The sequence below is a fragment of the Rhagoletis zephyria genome, unplaced genomic scaffold (assembly GCF_001687245.7).
Source record: "Rhagoletis zephyria isolate East Lansing unplaced genomic scaffold, Rhagoletis_zephyria_1.1 Rzeph_scaffold_00040, whole genome shotgun sequence".
NCBI classification, from domain to species: domain Eukaryota; kingdom Metazoa; phylum Arthropoda; class Insecta; order Diptera; family Tephritidae; genus Rhagoletis; species Rhagoletis zephyria.
In genome coordinates this window covers 468,417-491,511 of record NW_016157124.1, presented here as the reverse complement: position 1 = coordinate 491,511, position 23,095 = coordinate 468,417, and the positions used below count along the sequence as shown (strand labels likewise).

The following is a 23,095-nucleotide window of genomic DNA, read 5'->3' as shown; positions in this document are numbered from 1 at the left end:
ATGGGCTGCCGGCTAAATCGAAATTTCTCCGGCTGTTTGCTATCGCAACCGGCTAAATCTAGCCGGAAAACGGTTAAAATGGCAACACTGGTGGTGACAGCCGGCATTTCGTCGACGAGTGGTATATTTCGTCGGCGAGTGGTATGTTTGCTCGACCGCAACTCAAAATTTCTTCAGAACAAAAACGGTCACTGAAAATGCGCGTTTCATTTATATACGTTCTCTGCTCAAACATTTACGCTCTCCATCGAACCATAGTCATAAACCATCATTTATTCAAAACGCTGGAGCACCCTGCAGTTTCACTTCACACTGTTCATATGCAGATGTCGCCAAGGGGACCTATTTTGACAACTCAAGCAGCGCCGCTCGCAGCTTTCATTTAATCAACAAGTCTGTCATTAAACTGTCAAATTTCGTTAGTTTTTCTCTGTTGTGTTTTGGTTGTTGGCCTAATTTATGTTGACGCGCCGTGTCGCGAAAAAGTGCAAAATTAATATAATAAATAACGATTAAATAATGTTACAAAGATAGTGCAAACTTTAAATTATTCACCAACATTTTCTTAAAGCTAGATCCTTAAGTGCATTGCGAAAAAAGCAGCTGTCTCAGCCAACGGTGGTCACTTGCCATTGTCCGTATTGGCATTTGCACTGTTTGCGTTCATTGATCTCTCCTCTCAACCCTCTGCCGAAACGTTAAAGGCACCAGGTGAGTCAATATGTGTGTTTATAATTAAATTGATGAAATTAGTTTGATGATTTTTGCATAAGTTCTCAATACAGGCTGGAAAGATTTCCGATCAAAAGTTATGCACAACAAAGATTACGGCGACTGCTTCCGCCAAAGATATGAATGCATATTGTAATGGTCTTAGGGCGCTGTTATGCAGACGATCATATGATCCCTGGGGCCTATTTTATAAATTGACTGTTTGATGGGTGTTTTGTTTAATTTAGCCTGTTCCCGTACTTCGCGATTTGCAGGTTTTACAGGAACAGCTGTTTTTGCCTTTAATAAACCTTATAGGCCCGTCCACATAGACGTACTGGAACGACTTTGGACTAAATCCTGCAAGAAATGCAAATCCTAAACGTTGTAGAACGCACTAATTATCCCACCGCTTCCATGCCATGTGAAATCATGATTCAGTAATAAAAAGGTATCCAAACCGACTCTCGAGTCAGACGCACTGTGTATGCCGCCTATCTACATACAGCTTTGGCTTTGCGTTGGCGTTGGCGTTGGCGTCGCTTCAACAGCTGACTATGAATAACTGACTTCAAATGTAGCTGTCCACATAGCTTTAAATTGGCAACGGTAACGCCAACACAACGCAGAAAGATGGCAAATTCTCAACTTTTCGCGTGCGTCGTCTGTCAGCATTTGCAGATAATTAAAATTATGTGAAATATTTTTCCTTTTTTATCAAATGCGGGCAAGAAATGTCGTTTTTATGCAATTATTGATGTCACTAGTAAGCAAACCTTTAATTATTTAATGATGATGTGAAATTCCAAAGGAAAAGTGAAAAATTGTCATTTCGGATTTTAAAATTTTCGTTGACAAAATTGTTACCAGTTATATGAAATTTATATGTAAATCATATGTAATAATTGCATTTGCATTAATTTAGTTTTAAGAAATATTCAAATTATTGAAAAGTAATGAAATTCGCGTAATTACCATATAAATAAATTTACAAAACTCCTGTGAAAACTTTCCTACAGCAATTTGGTTTTGTCGCTATTGTCGCGGCAATTTTGTCAGAGTGACAATTGTCAGCACCATTGTCGGCAATATTCCAGTATTATCACTGTCACTTTCCAAAAATTTTAAAATTTTCACAGTTGCCCACAAGCGTATATGAAACAGAAGAAATGTCGCCGACAATTATGGAATTGAAATTTCATTGAAAAATCGACAATAGTCGCACCTGTCACTTTTATGAAATAGGCCCCTGGTCACCGCTATATAAATATGTACCAGGGCTGCAAATCACTCCAAAAATCGGTGCGGTTCGGTTCAGTGGTTCGAACCACTTAGAAAAAATCCCTGAACCGCGGTTCAGTCCGCTTTAATTTGGTAAAATTTTTTTATGCTAAAGGATACAGATATTGCAAAAAATGTTACAAATCTATAATATCTATATAAATAAAAAACTTTGTTACCCAGATCAAATTCAAATATCTGCATGTATAGTAGTGCAAAAATAAATAGAGGCGCGACATTTTAGCAAGTTTTGGCTATTTTTCTTTTGTTTATTTAATGTTTATTTTTCTTTTTAACCATATAACTCCATGTTTCATACTTTATGCAAAACTTATGAAAATGCTGCAATGTTTCATCAAAATTTAAAATTTTTTAATAATAATTTCTAAACTTTAAGTTGATTTTTGGCAATTTCTCATGTAGATACTTTCTTCCCATGGTGTAATAATAACAAGGTGTTGTCAGTAACTTAACCTCACTTTTTCGGCAGGTCTATTCCGGTCACGCATTTTAAAGTACTAGAAAAGGTATTAATTATTTACTACCTTTAATCCGTTGGTGCATACTATTTCAAATTAAATGTAGAAAAATGTATAATTACAGGCTTATAAGCCTGAATATATGTTTGTATCGGCAGCTCCACACAGCTTGGACATATATTGTAACTTTAAAAAAATAAAAGCCGTAAAATAAGGCAATTTCCTATAAGACTGTAAATGATTTTCTAAATAGATTAAAACACATAAATATCGATAATATAAGCGAATTCCTAATTTAACCATGCAGCCACTCTATTCTAGTGTATCAGTAGTTCATTTGGCTCAATATTATGACAATGCAGCAAAAGTTATTTAATATAAAAGAGCGCCTTTCCATACGATTTTTGTGTACGTTTTTTTCCATTGATAACCACGATATCTTTTATTTTTCTACTTTTTGAGGACAAAAATTATACAAATCCAGCAATTTTAAATATTAATATTGTTCTGAAAACACCAAGTTCTTTAAAAATCGCGATAAAACGAATTACTAAAATGGAGTATTTTAGATACTATTTCCCAACGAATAGTAGTATAAAAATTGAGATCGGCAGCACTGAAAATAAGCATGCCGATCTTGTCAAAATCCCAACAAACACGTTGCTACTGACAACACCTTGTTATTATTCCACCATGCTTTCTTCCCCTTAACAAAAAAAAAAAAATATCTGTGTTCGTATGGAAAAGTAGCTTATGTCGAAAGGCCGGCTTTAGTATAATGCGGCATTCCCTTTATTTTTTAAACGACAAGGAATTTTTTGATCAGACTTAAAAAGAATATTGACTTGCTAGTATCGGAAATTTTTCTTGCACGTTTATTTGCTAAAAGTTGTTTAACGGCTTAGCGCCCGAAAGTCATTCGCAATCGTATGCTGCGAATGCCGATTTATACTAAAGCCAGCCTTTCGACATAAGCTACTTTTCCATACGAACACAGATATTTAAAATCAACACAATCAAAGGAAAATTAGAAAAATGTTCATAAACTCTTTTAAGGTTTGGACAAGTCGTGAGCCTAGTCGAGTAGACAAAAACACCAAACTCAGAATTTTGAATTCACACTCAAAATGTTGGCTTAATGTTGGAACCCTCATTTTCAGTAGATTGGATCTTAAACAAGGCCTTAACTTTATGCCTGTGGTCAAAATATAGCCCGATCACTTTAGACCAAAATCGACGTAAGAATAAAAAAATTCCAGGAAACATTTTTTTGACGCAGTTAGGTGTCTCCTTTTCGCCCAATCGCGATATGGGAAGTGTCTGCCATCTTGGCTTTTATGTTTTTTACGGTTTGCGCGCGAACTTTGCATTTCTCGTGAAAAAAGGTAAACAAATTCGTAGAGAATTCGATTGCCTAGAGTTTTCATGTGCCTATCATTTTTTAAACAATTATTTATTATAATAATATGCAAAAAAATGTCAAAAATTAAGTAAGTGGCGCTTTTTTTCGAATTTTGAGCAAATTTTAGTGATAACTCGACTCCAGCGCCATCTGGCAGCACTTTTTTGCAATAGTATTTCTGTTGCCGTTACCAATACATATTTTAAATATTAGCCAAATCGAATCATAAATAAGATTTTTAGTAATAACTCAACAACAGCGCCACCTGGCTGGTTAAATTGTGAAACTAAGAGACCCACTCAAACATACACAAACAATTTCGTTAAAATCCGGACACCCATTTAGGAGGATCTCACTCATAAGCACACCTACAGAGAATTATGAAAAAATTCAAAGATAGCTAAAAATCGGTCGCCCCCGTTATTTAAATAGCCCAATTTTTTCCATAAGCATGGGCTGCATTTCATATACATACTTATAAAAAAAAATATTCAAAATGAAACGAAATAAATTTTTTTAGAGGAGGCCGTTTGGACTAGCTGCAATTTTTTAACACACTGCAAGAGATTATCCATATAAAACTTCATAAAAATGTTATGCATCTACGATAGAGTAATTTTTTTTTCCTTCTAAATTTCAGTTTTTGTTAGCTCCATAGTAAACAACACATTTTTTAATGCTCGCGCATGCAGGTTGCACATTCGTTAATTAAAATGCCATAACTCTCCGAGTTGTTAAATTACACACAGCATTAACACGAATTAACTGCTTCACATTTTTCTTGCCTTAATCGAATTAAATTCTAAGCGAACTTGCCAGACGGCAGCCAAAGTGCCAGTTGAGCTGCTGCTGGAGGCGATTAGAAGATTGTGACTATATGCTGCAACAACAAATGCATTTGATAAATTGAAAGTTAGTGCATGTATGTACATATGTATGCATGTACATATGTATGTATGAAAGCAAGTCCATACATCCCAATAAACATTTGAGTTGGAGATCAAGTGGAGATCCAATAAAAGTTCCAAGGTCCAATGTTGATTTTCAAGTGTACCTCAATTGGAGAGCCAACCCATTCTCCAACAAAACGGCACATTTTTTGTATGGAAAATAATCTGAGTTCTCCACTTGAGAGAAGTTTCGATATCAATTTGAATTCAAAGTTTATTCAACTTTTAGTCAAGCCTTGGGAAAAATGTTGGAGAAAATCAAGAATCTCTCAAAGATTGGAAAAAGGTTGAAAAATGTTTGCTTTGTGCATATTGGGATAGTACATTCGTACGTACATTGCAAGTCAAAGCATTTACACCCAAACATTCATAAAAGTTATAGAAATTATTTGCAGATACTATCGTTCGTACACAGTTGTTGCCTCTTGTTAGCAAACATTAACAACTATGATTGTGCTGAAGTCCACATCGTTTAGCTTAACCCCCTGCGTTCATCTCTATATATGTATGTATGTATGTGTTTTTGTGTGTGTTTGTTCGCATTAGGCGCGCTTTTAATTGCTGGCCATTTGTACGCATTCAACAATTTGAAATTACAAAACCCCAAGCACACTGCATTTCTACAACATTCGAATGGACAACTTCTAACTGCGTTAATTTAATAATTTAATAAAAAATTATCATCAACGCCATCATTCTGGCAATTAAAAGTGCATCTTGTTAGGGTGTCAACAATGTCCAAGCGCCATGGCTACAGACACACAAGCACATACATACATACATACATAAGCACTCAACGGTTTCTCACTACTGTCACCCTTCTTTGTTGTACTTTTCAGAAAACTTTTCCCAATTTGTAAATGCTTAAAATGCGCTTGCACTTTCTTCCTTCTTTCATTTGCGGTCAAATGCACTCAACATCTACTAATTTGGCCTAATTCGTTGAATGCGAGGGCACAGCGTCCCTTTGTCATGCTGCCTCATCCCTTTAACTGCACTATGCGTTTGACCACGAATCTTATGTTTCTGACTGACTGGCTGTCGCTTCAATTATTATTACTGATTAGTCTTTTGTTGGTGTGATTAATTGCGTGTTAATGCTCATTGAATTGGCAGCTATGAGTGGTTGTACATATATACATATGTATGTATGTATATCGGTATATACATTCATAGACATTTCGCTAAGATAATAGGGCCCCTCCGACTTGTTCGGTTTAAAGGCTCACTGAAGTCTGCAGCGTCTGTTCACCAGTAAGTGCGGCTGCAAGCTGGTGTCTGTCTTGGAGCAAGCGGCTCGCTATATTAACGTGTATTCGGTTGCGAAACCACCCCCGGCCCAGTAAGGGGTTGTGCGCTGGGTTTGCGACCCGCCACGTAAAAACAGGATTCAATGAAAAATGATGACAAAGCCTCGGATGAGTACCGCCCCTTGATGACGACCATGGCAAACGTTTAAAGGACTACGATTTTAGGGCTTGCACCTGAAATGTCCGGCCCCCTAATGGGGAAGGTGCCTCTGCCCGGCTGGTTGATGTCCTCGTAAGGACAAAAGCTGACATCACCGCCATTCAAGAAATGCGTTGGGCGTGGCAAGGCAAAGAAAGTCTGGGGCCTAGCGACGTCTACTACAACTGCCATGTAAAGGAGCGCAAATTCGGTGCTGGATTTGTGATGGGGGAGAAACTCCATCGCCGGGTACTGTCGTTCACCCCAGTGGACGAGCGTCTAGCCATAATCCGCATTAAAGCGGGGTTCTTCAACATCTCGCTAATCTGCGCCCCTGCCCGATAGAAGAGAAGGACGAGGTGTCCAAGGATCTTTTCTATGAGCGCTTGGAGCTCACGTACGAGCGCTGCCGTCGTCATAATATCAAAATCGTGCATTGCGACTTCAATGCAAGGGTGGGTAAGGAAGGGATTTTTGGAACCACCGTCGGAAAATTCAGCCTCCTCGACGAGACGTCCGACAACGGACTGAGGCTGACCGACTTCGCGGGGGACCGATACTTGGTTGTATGCAGTACTATGTTCGAAGCATAAAAGATCCATCCAGCTACGTGGTTGTCTTCAGATCGAAAAACGAGAAACCAAATCGATCATGTTGCGATAGATGGAAAGCACGCTCCCAGTGTTTCGGATGTACGTACACTCCGAGGTCCAAACAGCGGCTCGAATCACTATCTTGTGGCAGCCCCGAGGGGCGCACTAAGAACAGACCGGAGTAATGCTCACCCGCCAGACTTGCTCAACCTGGAGTCACCCGACTTACTCAACCCGACCTGCACGTGCTCGACTTTGTCAACCAGCTCGATTTCCTCACACTTCGTCCTCCTTACTTCCTGTGTTGTTCTTACTCCAGAACAACTTCTCCCAATACACTTCCTGTGCTGTCTCCGATGAGGGAGACCATCTCATTCATTCTGCTGGTCTAGCTCATCTCGCTCGTTTTACTCATGTTGCTAGTGAGCACACTTCAGTCCTGTACTGTCAACTAACCTTAGACAACTACACCAGGCCGGAGTGATTGCTCGACCAGCTCGACCTACAGCGTAGTATGAGCACACCTATCCGATCTTAAAGTATGATATATCGATATTCTTGTATTTTTTTCCAAAGTTCATTGACCTAAAGTACCCCGTTATAGTACCGTACCACCATATATCAGTTCCTACTATCCTAACGACCACGGTAATGTAAAAATAAATTTTTGTTTCGAAACTGCCTTGTTATGACCCAGGGGAGTTCGACGTTTTTTTTATTTTTTTTTTTGCCTGTAAGGTGGTATGTCCTAATGTACAAATCGTTGAAAATTGCATACAGTTCATCGTTCCATCGTCTGAGGTATTTACCAACGGGAAGGCCCCATAGATCTTCCGCCAAATATGTCTATTGAACACTCCAAAGATCGCTTCATTGAATGTTGTCATTGTTCATGCTTCTGCTACCAGCACAGTCAGCGTAAGAGAATCTTACAAATGCGATTATTTCACTTTAAAGATTTGAAAATTTTGAATATTTCGCTGAATTGATACTTCTTAGAGCGTAAAATACCAAACTTGAAACCACAAGAATCCAAAACGATATAATGCCGAGGAGAATAACTAAATAACTAAAAACAGGCCGAAAATAATCGTAAATAATCATCATAATCCACATTATCACTATACCCTACATGTCGAAAATAATAATTTTATTTGCTTGTTAAAATATGTACAACACTAACATAGCGAAAATACTAAATTCGTTGGTATTTGGTGAGTTTTGTCACGAATACTCCATAAAATAAGAACTTTCTTTAGGTAAACAAGCTGCCAACTTAAGTACCTAAAACTCCATAATCCGTCTAAGAACTGCATACTTGTGTGAATTATTAAACGAAATTTCATGGTCGACCATTTCAATAATTTCGTCTGAAAATGTTTAGCCTGCCAAATTCTTTCCTTTTATATGCTTACACAGTTAAATGATATAAAATGTAAGCCTGCGCATCAGTTCAATTTTAATGAGCGCTCCCAGCGATTCAATACTTAAACTAGCTGAAGTCAGCAAAATTTCTCCAATGCTGTTGGGTAATTTACCCAGCCTTCCTAACGGCCGCCGAACAAAGTGCTGCATTGTTTGGTATGTATTTGAGCTCATTATGCCGCAGCCAAAGCAGTTATTCGACTTGCAAACTTATAAGCGCGTCGGCAATATTCACATTGTAAACACAGCACTCGTTGCACATTTTCCTCGCTTTTCCAATTTCCTCGCAATCAGTGCGCGCGCCTGCGCTTCATTAATGTTGTTGTTTGGTTGTTTGAGCAGCTTTGCCTCCTCGCTGAAGGTGCGTGAGATATGCATTATTTATCTTTGGAAATTCTTCTCATTGCTTTTGCACATTTTCTCTGCCATCTTTTTCGATGCGCGCTATTGCTATTTTAGCCAATTTTCGAATTTACTGTGCACTGATCAGCAACAACAACAACAACAACAACGAAGAAAACGCCAAGCGATTCAATCTTTTAGCAGCGATCGGCATGTATTCGAAATGTCGATGATTGCAGTGTGGCTTCCCTCTGATAGCCAATGGCACAATGAGCTATGCTGCTCTGGGTGAAATTTTCATTGCTCTTGGCTTAAATGATTTGTGTGCAAACCGTTTTTTTAACGTTAAATTAGGAAAGTTTTGGTAATGTTCAACTTTGCTATCTTTTTTCGGTTTAGAAGATATTCAAGCAGGAAATTAATGTAATTTAACCATTTGTAGGTATGACCGTTAAATATTGGCTTTAAGAATGAGTGGTTTCTCTTAATAGCTTCTTTTTTTATGTCTTTTTCAAACCTAATTATGTAAGCGTGTGCATTCATTAGGCTTACATCTTTTTCTTCTTACTCGCTGCTTCATCCGTTTGTCGATTTGGGCCGAGACCAAAAAAACTTTTCCAATTTCCTATCGCTTTTGATAAGTTTCGCAAGTTCTTCACCCAAGTCTACCGGACCTTCATCAGCCATGCATACAGCATGTCCAAGCCATCGCATACATTGTATAGTTCCTCATTCCCATCGCCCACGCGAAGCCTTCTCAACTTTGTTCCACATCGCTAATGTCTAGCATTATGAGAGATTTGTAGAATATGATTTTTGTTCGTCGAAAGAGTATGCTGCGCTTGAATTGCCTACCGCGCCCATGATAGCACCTTTTGGTAAGATCTATTCCATGCTTAATATGCAGGCTGACACGAGCTAAAAGTTTCGGTCAGGGTCACTATACTATAACAGCCGGTATATGTGCCCAACCAGCTCTTCGCTTTAGTGCTGTGCGCACTTCGTCTCCGTCGAGTGCAGGACTGTGCGCATCGCTCCTACCATTGGTCTGGGGTCTACTTCATCAAACCGGCCACCGGCGTCACCCTTTATATCTCAAGTGCACTCTGGTTGTCTGCTCCCAGCTTACTAACTTCGCCTCTGCAGAAATCAACCCCGGTTTTATGTGCCATTTGATTTCTGCGTTGGTTTTCTGGTAGAATTTGTGGCCGAATTCCTACCTGCCAGCGTCTCAAAGCTCTCCATACTCACGTATGTATATCTAACTGTCGTTTATTCCTTTTGGATAGATGTCTCCCCCTTCTCTTTTTTCTACCAGTATCCCTAAAAAAAGGTCGCAAGCAAGGTGCCCGGTTATACAGGCCTTGACCTTCGAAGCATGTGCCGTCATCTAACCATGACCTATTGGTATCTTGGATAATGCTATTTCTGATCATTAATTTGCAGGTTGCCATGTGAATCCCAATTCCCCCTCTGTTATCACATATCGGCCCTGCAATTATCTGCAATATCTCTATGTCCCGTGACGCATATAAGGCTAACCTTGAAGAGGGTGCTAATGTCGTTTAGGGCTGCCAGGCATTCCTGTGCAACCTTTGATCTTAGCATTGCCGCATTCATAGATTTGATAGCCACCTGGCTATCCGAGAAGATATTTTTCGTACACAGCTACCTTCTTTGTGGTTAGAACCTCTGTCTGATAGACGCTGCAGTGTTCCGGAATTCGTACGGATAATTCCAATCCGAATTCCTCGGAAAGAATATCATAGCCAACCCTATTGTCTAGTTTAGATCCATCCGTGTAAAAATTTAATTTCCCTCTTCTCAATGGTCTACATTGGTGTTTGCCACTCTCTTCTTGACGGGATTTTCGTATTGAAGAGCCTGGTATTGAAACATTCATAGATGTGGTTATCCATGTACTTATTTATCGATATCGCATATATAATTTAACCAATGTCTTAACTACTTATCGGACTTTTTACTTCTTTGTCGTTATTATTAAATACAACTAATGAAATATTCATATTTATCGATATTAATAAACCCATCGATAAAGTTAACAAAATAAAGGCGATAAACATATTAATCGATATGTTTATTTTTTATCGATATCGATGTTAATGTATTTATATCATTTTGTTATCCTTACGTATTATATTCATAGACTTTCTTAACAATACTAAAATTTATTAAAAATTTAATACTTTTTTTTTTTGCTTAAATATTTATACAACGGTGTTTTTTCTTATATTCCGCAGTGTAGCACTGTTACTTTCAATCGTCCGATTAATGAAAATCTTTAATTTAAGGTAATTTAATGCTAATTAAAACCTTTAAACCAAAACCGCCGCGATCAGTCGCAAACAGTTCTCGTGGATAAATGAAAAAGAAAAATCACAAAAATAAAATAAAATAAATTAACTCCAACGCAATTAAAGCGCAAGCACGACCGCCATAACACAAAAACGAAATACACACATACATAGGTACAGTTCAACATGAACAGGAAGTGCGATTCTCCTTTTCTAAGCCGCGATCGTTCAGTACGATCGTTGTCCGAACTCATTAGGCAATGAAGAAAATTAATGCAGCCATTTAGCATAATTACGCTAGTAAACTGCATAAAATAGGGACTATAGTACCTAGGGCCTAGTACTTAACTGGCTACTTCACACATTTCTCCGGCGCACATCTGTCGCCAGGTACTCGGATCACTGCTACGTATCCAAAATGATGGGAAAACAAGCGCAGCGATTAAATTGAAGTAAAGGAGTAGACCTTACTGGACACATTCGTTGCGCGTCACACGTTCTTGTGCCTTGTTGATTTTGTGGATACGAGTGCTTGCACTCATTGACACAATGGTAACGATCAGCAATGATCATGCCAGCTACTTCAGCGGCCAGCGGCTAAAGGGCATGACGTACAGGACGTTCGTTTGCTGCTCGCTCCCCAATTGCCTGACAATACTTTGTATAGAAAAAGACATACACACATATGTACATACAAGTGAGTAAATAGCTGGATGGTGACTGCAGTCGAAAGTTCCTTTTGGAGGCGCAACCGCAGAAACAAATCAGCAAAGTGAAAAAGCAATTTGCAGTTTTGCAGTTTTGCACTTTAGCCACTTTAGCAAATAATAAGCAATTACACAGAAGAAATATCCGAAATGATTTGTGCCACCATCGAGACAACATCAACGTATTATCATAACGACATTGCTTTTGTGCACGCCAATATTGATCGCAGTGGCTTTGTGGCGCTACTCTACGGCGCTGGGCCTCAACCTACGCGCCCGACCAAAGCAATCCAAGACAATCAAATGTGTTCAACCAAGCTGACACCACCACCGGTCGAATTGATCCTGAACCCATTGCAACTGGCACCTTGCTTGCTGCCTTAACATTAAGAAGATTTGATTGTGTGCTGGGCCACAAATTGAACCTGAACCTATGTAACTTTGCTGCTTTGCTGCATTGATGCTTTCTTGCGGTTACTGTCATTGCATGCACAAGTGAGTAAGTGTGTTCGCTGTTGAATTTGCAAAAGGTGGGCAAATTATGATTTTGCGATTTGCACCTCATTGCCGATTTGCCGATAATTTCCATATTTTTCTCTAAATTTTTTTTTTTTGTTTTTTTTTTTAATTTTATGCCTACTTTGAGAAGTCAAGAAAAACTGGCAATTCGGTATTTATTTGTATTGCATTTTGGTAGTTATTTGCTTATGCAACATAAATTACTGCGCAGGCGCATATAATCAAAAATTCATTTGACGACTCAAATCGCTTTACTGATTGCACTCCGCTGCCTGACTGTTCACTTAAATGGCCACATATTCTGACTCGCAGCTTTAGTTAAAAAATACTTGTTAACGCAAATGATCGAAGCGAATGAAATGAATGAGCTAAGAGTGAGTTGAGCGCGTCCGTTTATTGGTACACTGTAAAAATATTTGAAATTTCGCCAATAGTTTTTTTTAGCTACTATGCACGCTTTTGGGTCGGAGTCTAGATTTACTAGCTTATCATATATTTTCTTATTATATCGCCCCACAGCTACTTGGAGTGACACTACCCATAGAGTTGGTATGGTGCCAGTGCCGACCTCTAATTTGTTTCTTCTCTCTTAGGCTCTTCTCTCTCAGTATGCTGTCTTATTGTAACGAAGCGCTCCGTAACAATTGGTGTTGCTGCAGCCTTCTTGGTAAACAAGGAGGAGGACCCTGTTGTTGGCAGCCCAGGCGTTTAATCTCTCTACTAGGGTGACTCGGTTTTTCAAAACCGGTTTCCACCGTTTTTTGTGGATATCTTGTATGTTTTTTTTTTTAAGATAACAGGATCATATTTGCTTCCAATAAATTAAGGTTTGACGCTTAAAAATTTTCTTGTTTGATGTTGTAGTGACCAGAAATTGGATCACGGACATTACAAGTGGCAGAGGGCACCTCTAAGCACTCGGCTATGGTGGCAAGAGCGCTAATCAAAACCGAAAAATATCAGAAAAAATGCAACGTAGTATTAAAAAAAAGCTAAATCAAGACCAAATGTGAATTTTTCACTGGTTTTCTTACTTCTTTATTTACTTATTCTACTTAAGTCTGTTCTAAGTAAAAGCTATCTTTACTGTTAATAGTTTTATTGTAATTTTTGGTCATGAATTCATACCATCATAGCCATTTTCGCTGTATGAAAACTATGTAAAATTAAACCAGGTTTTGCTTAATTTCAAAATCGGGAAACTGTTCTTTTCAAATTGCAATTCTTCGAATAACTCGGAAACCGGTTTTGGAATAAAGGCGAATAATTGAACACGCTACTCTCAACTCACTCGAGAACCCATGAATATTTCATATCATGGGAGAGAAGATCCCTGAGTGCGGCCTGGCTGTCACTTACACAATATTATGAGCTCCGCTTGAAATATATTCGGGATTTTGCCTATGGCGCACTGTGATTTTTTTTTCTATGTCCAAAGTGTTAGAGTGTGTGTATTAAGACAGTGGGCACAAACTTCAGAGTTTTAGGCAAATTTACTGCCGAAAATATTTATGAGCAGGGTTGCCACCTGTTTGAATATTTTTTTTTTTTATTAAATTTATAGCAATACATAAATGAAATATTATCATACAGGTATCAAAAAACATAAAAATACTTTGAAGGCGCAGTGAAGCACGCCGGCTATTTGCTAGTTTTTAATATAAATAAAAACACTTTCTTTCGCTACTGAAAATTTCTCTCACTGCACGATTGCTATTCCATCGCCTCCAGCTGAGGTATTGCATGCTTACCAAGCATTATTTGATGCAATTCCATGGCAACATAAGACAAACTGGAAAACTTGTTAATGTGCGATGAATAATTTGTTTTGCTGCTAATTATAGTGTCACTCGACCAACCCAGTGCTTGCACCCCACAACCAACACTGCTCATGTTAACACACACACTTACACACGTGCAGCTGAATAAAATGTAGATCTTCCCCAGGTGACTACCAGTGAGGCTGTGCTCAATGCCCGTAATGACTACTACTTGGCCAACTGAATTACATCCTTCTACTGACTATATTTACTGCTCGTAATTAAATGTTTTGGAGCCAACAGTTGTTTAGGTTAGCAAGAAATCGCCTGTGGGTATGATCCTCTCTAGCGTTCAGTTCTAGCGTAGTTGTTGTATTTGAATGGAATTACTGTTGACAAACTATTACTTTACTTTGGTTGACTAGCCAATTGCTTTGTGACTAATTGATAAGTCTACACAGCGCCCGAGACGAAGACGTTTGTTTGTCGTCTCTTTTTGCAAATGCCTTTGTTAAAACAGCCATTAGACCATTAGCTGGTGAATATATGTAAGTACTCATGCATATGTATGTATTCGATCTATATAGATACATAAGTATTTACTTGGAAATGATAAAACTGGATTTATTGCTGCTGTTTATTCATTGCATTTGCTCACCCCTACTGCCCAGAGCTGCTTGGCTTGGCTCGGCTTTGGTTGGGTTGGGTTGGTTTGGTTTTGCTTGGACGAGGACTTCGATTATATTGATGTTGATGGAAAATTAATGGAAGACATGCATTAGCATCGTGAAAAGGGGCGTGTAATTTAATATTATGGTCTGCATATATGTACATGAAATCTAGGTAAGATATCTATAAGAAATTAAAAATTTTATGGCGCTCGTTAATTTAACAACTATTGACATTTTTTAATAAAATTATTAAAAAAAAAACTTCCTTGATAAATTATACTATTAAAAAACATGTTTATGGCTGGTTTAGAAAAGTAAGCGATTCTTAGTTTATTGCTGTAGTTGTGGATGTATGTACATATGTATGTGGGTTTGTATGTACGTCATCTTGAATGCTTATAATCACAGTAGCTTATAATTAACTTTCATCCTGAAATTATCGTTTTTAATAGCTAACCTTCGCTCAGGAGCTGCTGTAGTGTTTGCAAATGGGACGTGAAATGGGTCATTAACTGCACTACATATACAGTCAGCGTCAAAAATATGAATACCCAGAAGTTACTTTATTTATATTTACCATACAAAATTTTTTTATAAAAATATTGTTCAACAGTAAAAACCAGCAGAATCAATTTTCTAAATTTCATATATATATGGTGTTGCGCATTTTTTCCATATAAAAATAGATTTTGTTCATGCGTTATATGGAAGAATATGCGAAACAACCTTGACGAAAAAAAATTTTCAAAAATCAACGGTAATTTTTAGAGACTTGAAAGTTGCGCCTTTAATGGGCTACAAAACTGCATACTCAAAATTTTTGTAAGAAATCGAATTGAAAAGTTGAAAATTTTGATGGAAATTTTTTGGTATTGGTTTGAAAAATATAAATGAAAAAAATCGTCAAAACGTCAGGGTATTCATACTTTTGACACTGACTGTATATGATGCTGAAGTGCTAATAATACACATGTATACATGTGTACAAAATTATAACCAATGCAAATCAAATAATTGGGTTATATATCATTCAAACACATGTACATAGAATACGTGTACGTCGCCTTTAACCTCTATTTTACTGTACTAAAGGTCTGCAGTGATCTTAATGTACGGTCGGAAAATGAACTTTTTACGAAAGATTAAGGGAATAGTTTTAGCTTAAGCGAAATGTTAATGTAACGCAGGATCCGTTTAGTTCAGCGTTTATTAAATTTTTTATCCTTACCAAATAATACAGATACGTAGAATACTCGAGAAAAGGACGTTTTGACGATTTTATTTATTTATAATTTCCATACTGAATATTCTTATTTTTTATAGAAATACATATATGTATGAAGTCCATTCAGCAGCACAAACCAGAAGAATCAATTTTTTTATTTATTTATTTAAATGTGTTAAATATATACATATGTATGTATTTATTATTTAAAGTTTTTTTTTTAATCCGTGTGAATTTTACTTAGTGATAGATATCGGGGCCCATGGAACTCGCGGTACAAATCTTAAAAACGTCGGAATGTGCGGTTCGGCAGCTAAAAGTTGTGTGTGTCGGTTTGGGCGTTATAGGGATTGAATATTTAGGCCCGCCGCCATCTCTAATTCAGACCATGTGTAGATGGGTTCTTCTTCAATTAGTCCTTCTATCGTGTTCTTCTGCGTCCTAACTATTAACTATGTCCATTTCAATAAAAAAAAAACTCGTACAGTTCGTCGCTACATCTTCGTCGATACCCGTCACCCACTCGAGCAGGGCCATAGATTTTTCCTAAAATAATTCCGTAAAGCTCTCTCGTCATTGTTCCATATCGCCCACGTCCAGAGAGACTAATCGAGCCTAAGGTATAACCTGTTGATATGATATATTCCTCGTTTGATCTTTAGGCTGTCTTTATCGTCACAGCACTCATAGGCCGAGTGTCGTGGTTGGTGCTGACCGACCCCCTATGAATGCCGTTGATCACTCGTCGGTACGTCGTCGAGTCCAGTGGTTGGCCAATGTATGTCGACCCTCGGATGTGCCTGGGCGGAGGCTTCTCTTCGAGAAAGGGTCTGTTGGAGTGCGCATCATAGTTCAGAACCGACCGGCCAATTGTCTTGTATATTGTCAGCAACGTTTCTTTGCGCAGATGCTGCCGGCGAGTGACTTTAGGACCTTGTTGCGGCTCTGTACTTTGTTGATGACTGCGGTTGTGTGAGCGGAGAGGGAGAGAAGGCTATCAAAGGGAACCGCTGAGATGTTTGGCTTGTTCACCGTCGGAATTGGTGTGCCATCGACGTTAATGCCTAGTTAAAGCCTGACTTCCTTCCTCCAGGTGGTGAAGAGGGTGGCCGATGGTTTTATTGGGGAGAGTGTTCTCCTTGCAGTGAAGAAGCGAGAAAGCTCGACGAGATAGGGGAGAGGACACCACCCTGTTAAACCCCTTGTTAAATTCTTCTAGGTTTTGAGGTTTGATTTCGGAAGATCCCGTCCGTTGACCAGAGCTTACTCGACATCAGAGGCGAAGTTGCAGGTCTTCAATTGCTCCTTCCACTTTTTCCGCTTATGCTGATTTACCAGTTGTCGAATCTCCAAATTAAGGTCCTTTAATGCATCGTCCTGGTGGAAGTAGTCATGCTCATTTGCTAGTACAACCGCTTCTGCTGGGTAAATTAGGGCGAACTACCGCAATACGTCCGGATGGGATGAAGCGAGCCGATGCGGCAGTGACCACCTTGCTGAACTGACGTTCACCTGTCTGTGTGGGTTTGTGAAGGGCACTCTGGACGTACATTATCTGATCTCAATCTTCATCTCCGCAGATACTAGCGTCGATTTCGAAATCATTTTATTGCTGCCTTATTTTCTCATAGAATTTTCTAGTCGCATTCCTGTCAGCCAGCATCTCAAGTTCCCACCTTACTGTCTCTTTTTTTCCACCCCTTCTCCCGGTGTCGCTAAATAGTCGCTCGCATCGCCATCGGCTGCTATTCGGCTCTCCTCTTATTTGCTATTTCTCCGTGCATGGTAGTAAGATGTCCATTGTTAACGTAATAAATAGTGTTGAAAATAGTTCAAAACATTTAATTTAAGTTTAAATCCCGCTACAAAAACCTTCACTTTCACATTTGCAAGTAGCCACAACATACATATATGAAAACTTACATATATATATACATTTATGTATAATATGCAACCTGACATAATGGCTCTCCAAAGGCTGTGCATAATTTGACAAATATGCATAATTTGTAATATCATTTTTCAAATTAAAACTCACACTGTGACGTGAAACGGAAGGCAGCCGATGAATTATGTTGGCCGAATGGCTTCCATAATGACAATGTATACATACATATATTTTTCCAACAAACATACAGATGTGTGTGTACATCGAAGGTATTACATGCATAAATATCAAGTCCAGCAAGGGATATAACTGAGATTTTCTTTTTTTTTTCCATACGCGCTTATACACTACCTTACTATACCATCTATTTCATATATACTTACAACTATCCAAAGTACCTTGTATTTGCGTAGTGGTTTATACATCCTTTTAGCTTATGAAAAGCAAAAGCTAAGAAGAAAGAGTTTTCTTAATTCTAACCAATTTCTTGAAGAACGAAAATATATGTATACCGCAGAGAATATGGTTAAAGACACGTTGGTTAGTGTATGAGGTGGCTATTATTCCCCAACAACTCCTCTCGAATTTCTAACAAACTAAAAATAAGTTTCAATGGCCACTGGTCATTAAAGCATATTTACAAGCGCTGTTGGGCGTTGGATGCGTAGAACAACTTATACAGTGAGAAAAAAGGATATAGAAAAATGTAAAAGTTTTCTAACAGCCTCATTACGAATCGCGATCGATATTCCATACGAACAATTCGTCTGCAAACGATATCCGTCTCCGATTGCAATTTTAATACTCTATTCGTCGTCTTGCTTTACGTCGATTACGTTCCAATCATCTCGGTTGCGTTTAAATCGGCTGGAATGACAATGAACGAACGAGAATGAATAAGATCACCCAGGACGCCGTGCGAGAAGAAAGTAATTTTTTGCAATGACGGTATTTATTCGCCGCCACACCGTGGTCGGAGAAGCCATGTTTTACGCGAATAATTAGAAGGGCTGTTACGATTATAATAAAACTGCGAATTCGTAGTATTGTTGTAATGCTAAATCCGAATATAGCATAAAATTTATAGTTTGACAGTTGCGAGCTGTCAAATTAACTGCCAATTTCTCTAAAATTAAGAAAATCTTTTTGAAAATACCACTGATTACGTTTTTTGACATCCTGATCACGAATTTTATGTCAAATTGAAACCTGCCACGGTCGCATTCGTTGAATTAAACTGATTCAACGGCGTGTTCAGCAGATATTATTGAAAATACTTATCAGTTTGAAGTTCGTTGGACATTTCTTTACTTTTTTACCTTCAGCCTTTGCAGTAATCATTCAAAATCAGCTGACGCCAGCGTCAATCAAACCTAACTCAACAAATTTTCCTTCAGTGTATCAGTCTAATCCTCCAAATCCACAAAAGCAATCCCACATTCGAAACGAAACAAAACGACACCACTAACTACAACATTCAAATACTTTAACTTTATACATATTGATTATAAATTGATCGAATCGATTGTAAAATGAATTTATTTTGAAGGCTTAGTGAACGCTTACAAAGACAAATGATGGTGGTAACGCCTGCCCAATCGACCCACCAACCAAACTCTGTCGCTGGGATTGGCCGAACGACAGGCAGGAGTAGACAAGCATTAGAAAGAAATTCTATTGCCACATTCGAGCACTGCCCATAACGTGTTGTCCACTGTCGAGATTTCTCAAAATAAATTTGCTAACACACGTAAAATGATGGGTCATTTGCAAAACGCAGCAGCAGGCAAATAACCAGCGCGCCAATGTAACAAAAATCTCTGCGTGCAATTGCAACACCGGCGCCAACATAGTTAATCGTACATACACACTGTGGGATTGGAGTTCGCCAATTCAAGGTGGTGAGCATGAAGAAGTTACTTTTAAAGTTGCAAGCAAATTTTTGTGTGCCAGCTGCGGATATTTCTGTCATTCTCAATTTCCGGTGATGGCAGCCAGCAATTAAATTGGCAGATTGCAATTAATAACTTTGCACTTGTTATATACGTTGGTACAACTATGCGCTCATACATACATATGTATGTACATAAGTTAGTCTGCACACAGTCATGGACGTATGAATTTTAGGAGTTATGAATTACTTACTCGTGTGTTTCTCGTGAAAGCGAAGGCTTGAGATACAGGCACGTAAGAATGTAACCTAAAATTCGAACAAGAAAAGAGGCATCAATAAAATGATCTCAAGACTGGATCTAGTTCACATATATTAAATTGATGCGAAAGAGCCCCTTGTGAATACCTGGTCTATGGTGGATTTTCAAGGTCTAAAGCCACACTGATAAGGCCTAATCGTTCGTTGTCGGTGGGGGAGCATCGACTCCGTCATCATCGACTGGCGTCTCGGGTTCGTCTTCCCCACAACGGCTACCGTTCAGAGGATGAAAAATTGTTCCCTCCATAATTTAAACAGGTCACTTGGTCGCCATGGTTGTTCTTACAGAAGTTCGTTCTGGTCTTTAAACTTTCCGTAAGTCGCCAGTCTGGTAAAATTTTCGGTCGTTTTTCCTGGCGGCGGCATTATTTCAGCTTCTCTCTTATTATCGTCTCGCTGTCTACAAAGCACGCGTTGCGCCCTGTAGGTGGCATTTTTCTTTCGGCCTCGCTGAAATACAACTACTTCTTTAGCGGTTTTACGTAATGAGCGCGAGATGTGGTTACATAGCTCGTGGATGTCAGTTTGTTGAACAGTGATCTCGGAGAGCAAGAGGCGGGTCCGTATTTTGGCTGCAACAAGAATGTGGTCCGAGTCGGTGTGTGGCTCTCGGCGTGTACTTACGTTTAAAACACTGGAAGCACAGCACGCCTTTTGTATATCACAACATGATCAACTTTGTTTCTCGTCTTTAGATCTGGAGACATTTAACTAGATTTTTGGATCTTTTTATACTCGAACCAAGTACTGCATACTACCATATTTCGCGGCCCCGACGAAGTCAATCAGACTCAGTCAGTTATTGGACGTTTCGTCGTAGAGGCTGAATTTTCCGACAGTAGCGCTAAAGATCCTTCCTTGCCCACCTTGTCATTGAAATGGCTTTGCTCGTATGTACGCTCCAAGGGTCATGAATAGAAGACATGCCTGGACGGGTCGGGGCACGGAGTAAGATTAGCGAGATGTTGAAGGATCTCGCTTTCTTGCGGATTGTGGCTAGACGTTCGTCCACCGAGGTGAACGACAATACTCGGCGATGGAGTCTCTCTCCCACCACAAATCCACCACCGAATTTGCGCTCCTTTATATGGCTGTTATAATAGACGCCGCAAGGCCCCGGACTTTCTTTGACTTGCCACGCCCAACGCATTTCTTGGACCGCGGTGATGTCAGCTTTTGTCCTTACGACGTCATGAACCAGCCGGGCAGAGGCTCCTTTCCCATTAGGGGTCCAAACCCACCGAAGCTTCATCTGCTTCCTGCCGTGACTCAACGCTCCTCTCGAATTGGTTACGACATCTCTAACATGGGTTGCTCTCGTTGCCCAGAAGACGCGAACGAGGATGTAAGTATCAGGATTGAGTATAGCCGCGAAACTATAGCTGCACAACCAGAACAACGTCTATACCCCATTGCACTCCATGGAATTGCGGCTCATTTAATCCGCAATACTACAGAATGTCACGGTACAATTTTGATCAGTTCAGCTGCGCAGTTAATCCAGAATCCAGATTAACGTTGCTGTCTACTGGATTGTGTGTGCGCTATCACTAGCAGCGTCTACAACCAGGAAGTAAGGGAGGGAGACGTTGATGCCATATACAGACTAAGCGAGCTTGACAGAAACAATACCGTTACAGATATCAAGGATAACGAAATGTAGAGCTGGTTAGATAAAGCAATTTATTGTATCGACTAATTCCCTAAACCCGCAATTGGTCGGTCATGTAGGATGACGAATCAATCCAGACTCCTTACTTGAGAAAGAGCACTTTATCGATGTGCAATGGGCAAGTTGTTAAATTCTGCGACAAACAGGAAAAATAACTTAAAACTAGGGCTGAGACTGTGCGTATATTCGGATATCCGTTGGGATATTCGCTTTTCCATATAAAATCTGGATATCCTTTAATTATCCGCTCCATTATTTTATCCGAATATCAGTTTAATATCCGTACATTTGGTTTTCCGGATATTCCAATATTTTAGATTGAACATTAAAAGGTTTATTAAAACACAACCAATTTATATGTTTATATTCGAAAATCCGGATATCCGGTTAGTATCCGTTCATTTTTTTATCCGGTTAATATCCAGATATTCGATTATCCGGTTTATCCAAACATTAAAAATTCCGAATAGAACTTAAAACCGTACTAAAAATATCATTTTGGCCGATTTGGAACAGTAAAATACTCCCATCAGTAAATTTTCCCCATTAAAATTTCATACAATTTTTAGTCTATTTCTTAAATTCTTTTTCTTTCTTTAAATTCACTTCATCACATTTTTCTACTAAGTATGCCCGGTTTTTATAAATTTAACAATAAAATGACGCAGCCACCCGCTTCATCATTCTAGCGAAACTCAGCAAAATAGTGATTTTCTTTTGAATGAAGTCAATTGTTTGAGGGCGAAAGTACTTCCGATGTCATCGCCACAGCGAGCAATTGCAGATGTCATGAGCGCTGCCAATTTGATTAGAAAAATTTATCACAGAAGAGCGAGGGGCTGCGGGAGCAATGAGATGGGTCTTGTCATCAGAGTAAGTTTTCTACGCTTTAATTGTTGCAAATCGCACGAGTAATGGATGTAAGATTTCATTCATAAAAAGATGGCTGAGTGAGTGCGGGCGAAGCGCGAAAGTAGTGGTGTACACCCAGCACTGCAACGCCATATTCTGATTCTATAAGTGCGCATGTGCGCATATGATATCAGCGGTCAGTTTGGTGTAATTAACGCGAAGAATCGCGCTGCGTAAAAAACAGTGAATGCGGCGCGGCAGCATCGCTGTACAGACCGGAAGTTGTCATTTGATTTTGCACAACTGAGTGCGGCACTAATTGCTCCGAACAATTGCTATATTCATTCATTCTATGCTTTCGATGTTTATTTTGAGAGCGTGTAGTTCAAGCGTGTTAATTGAAGCAAATCATGCTTGGGTGATGATGTTCCAACGGCTACTTGGATAACATCTTGAAGAGCACAAATGTCTGAATAAATAAATATATATGTATTTACATATACTTACATATCTACTTGCATGCTCTGGTGTGTGTTCGCTGACTTCCATTCATCATTTATGATTTCTAAGAAAATTTGATTTACATACGTATCGTTTTTTATATTACCCAGAATTTTGCCAATTTATAATTATTATTTTATT

General features: G+C 38.9%; 1 protein-coding gene across 1 annotated transcript in view; it reads left to right on the top strand.

Annotated features, from left to right (window-relative positions):
* The first annotated feature begins 427 nt into the window (after positions 1 to 427).
* Positions 428 to 23,095, top strand: part of Ntan1 (N-terminal amidohydrolase 1) — a 102,732-nt gene continuing 80,064 nt past the window's right edge. The window contains exon 1 of the mRNA XM_017621132.1: positions 428 to 711. The gene's annotated coding sequence lies outside the window, so the exon portion shown is untranslated. The remainder of the gene's footprint in view (positions 712 to 23,095) is intronic.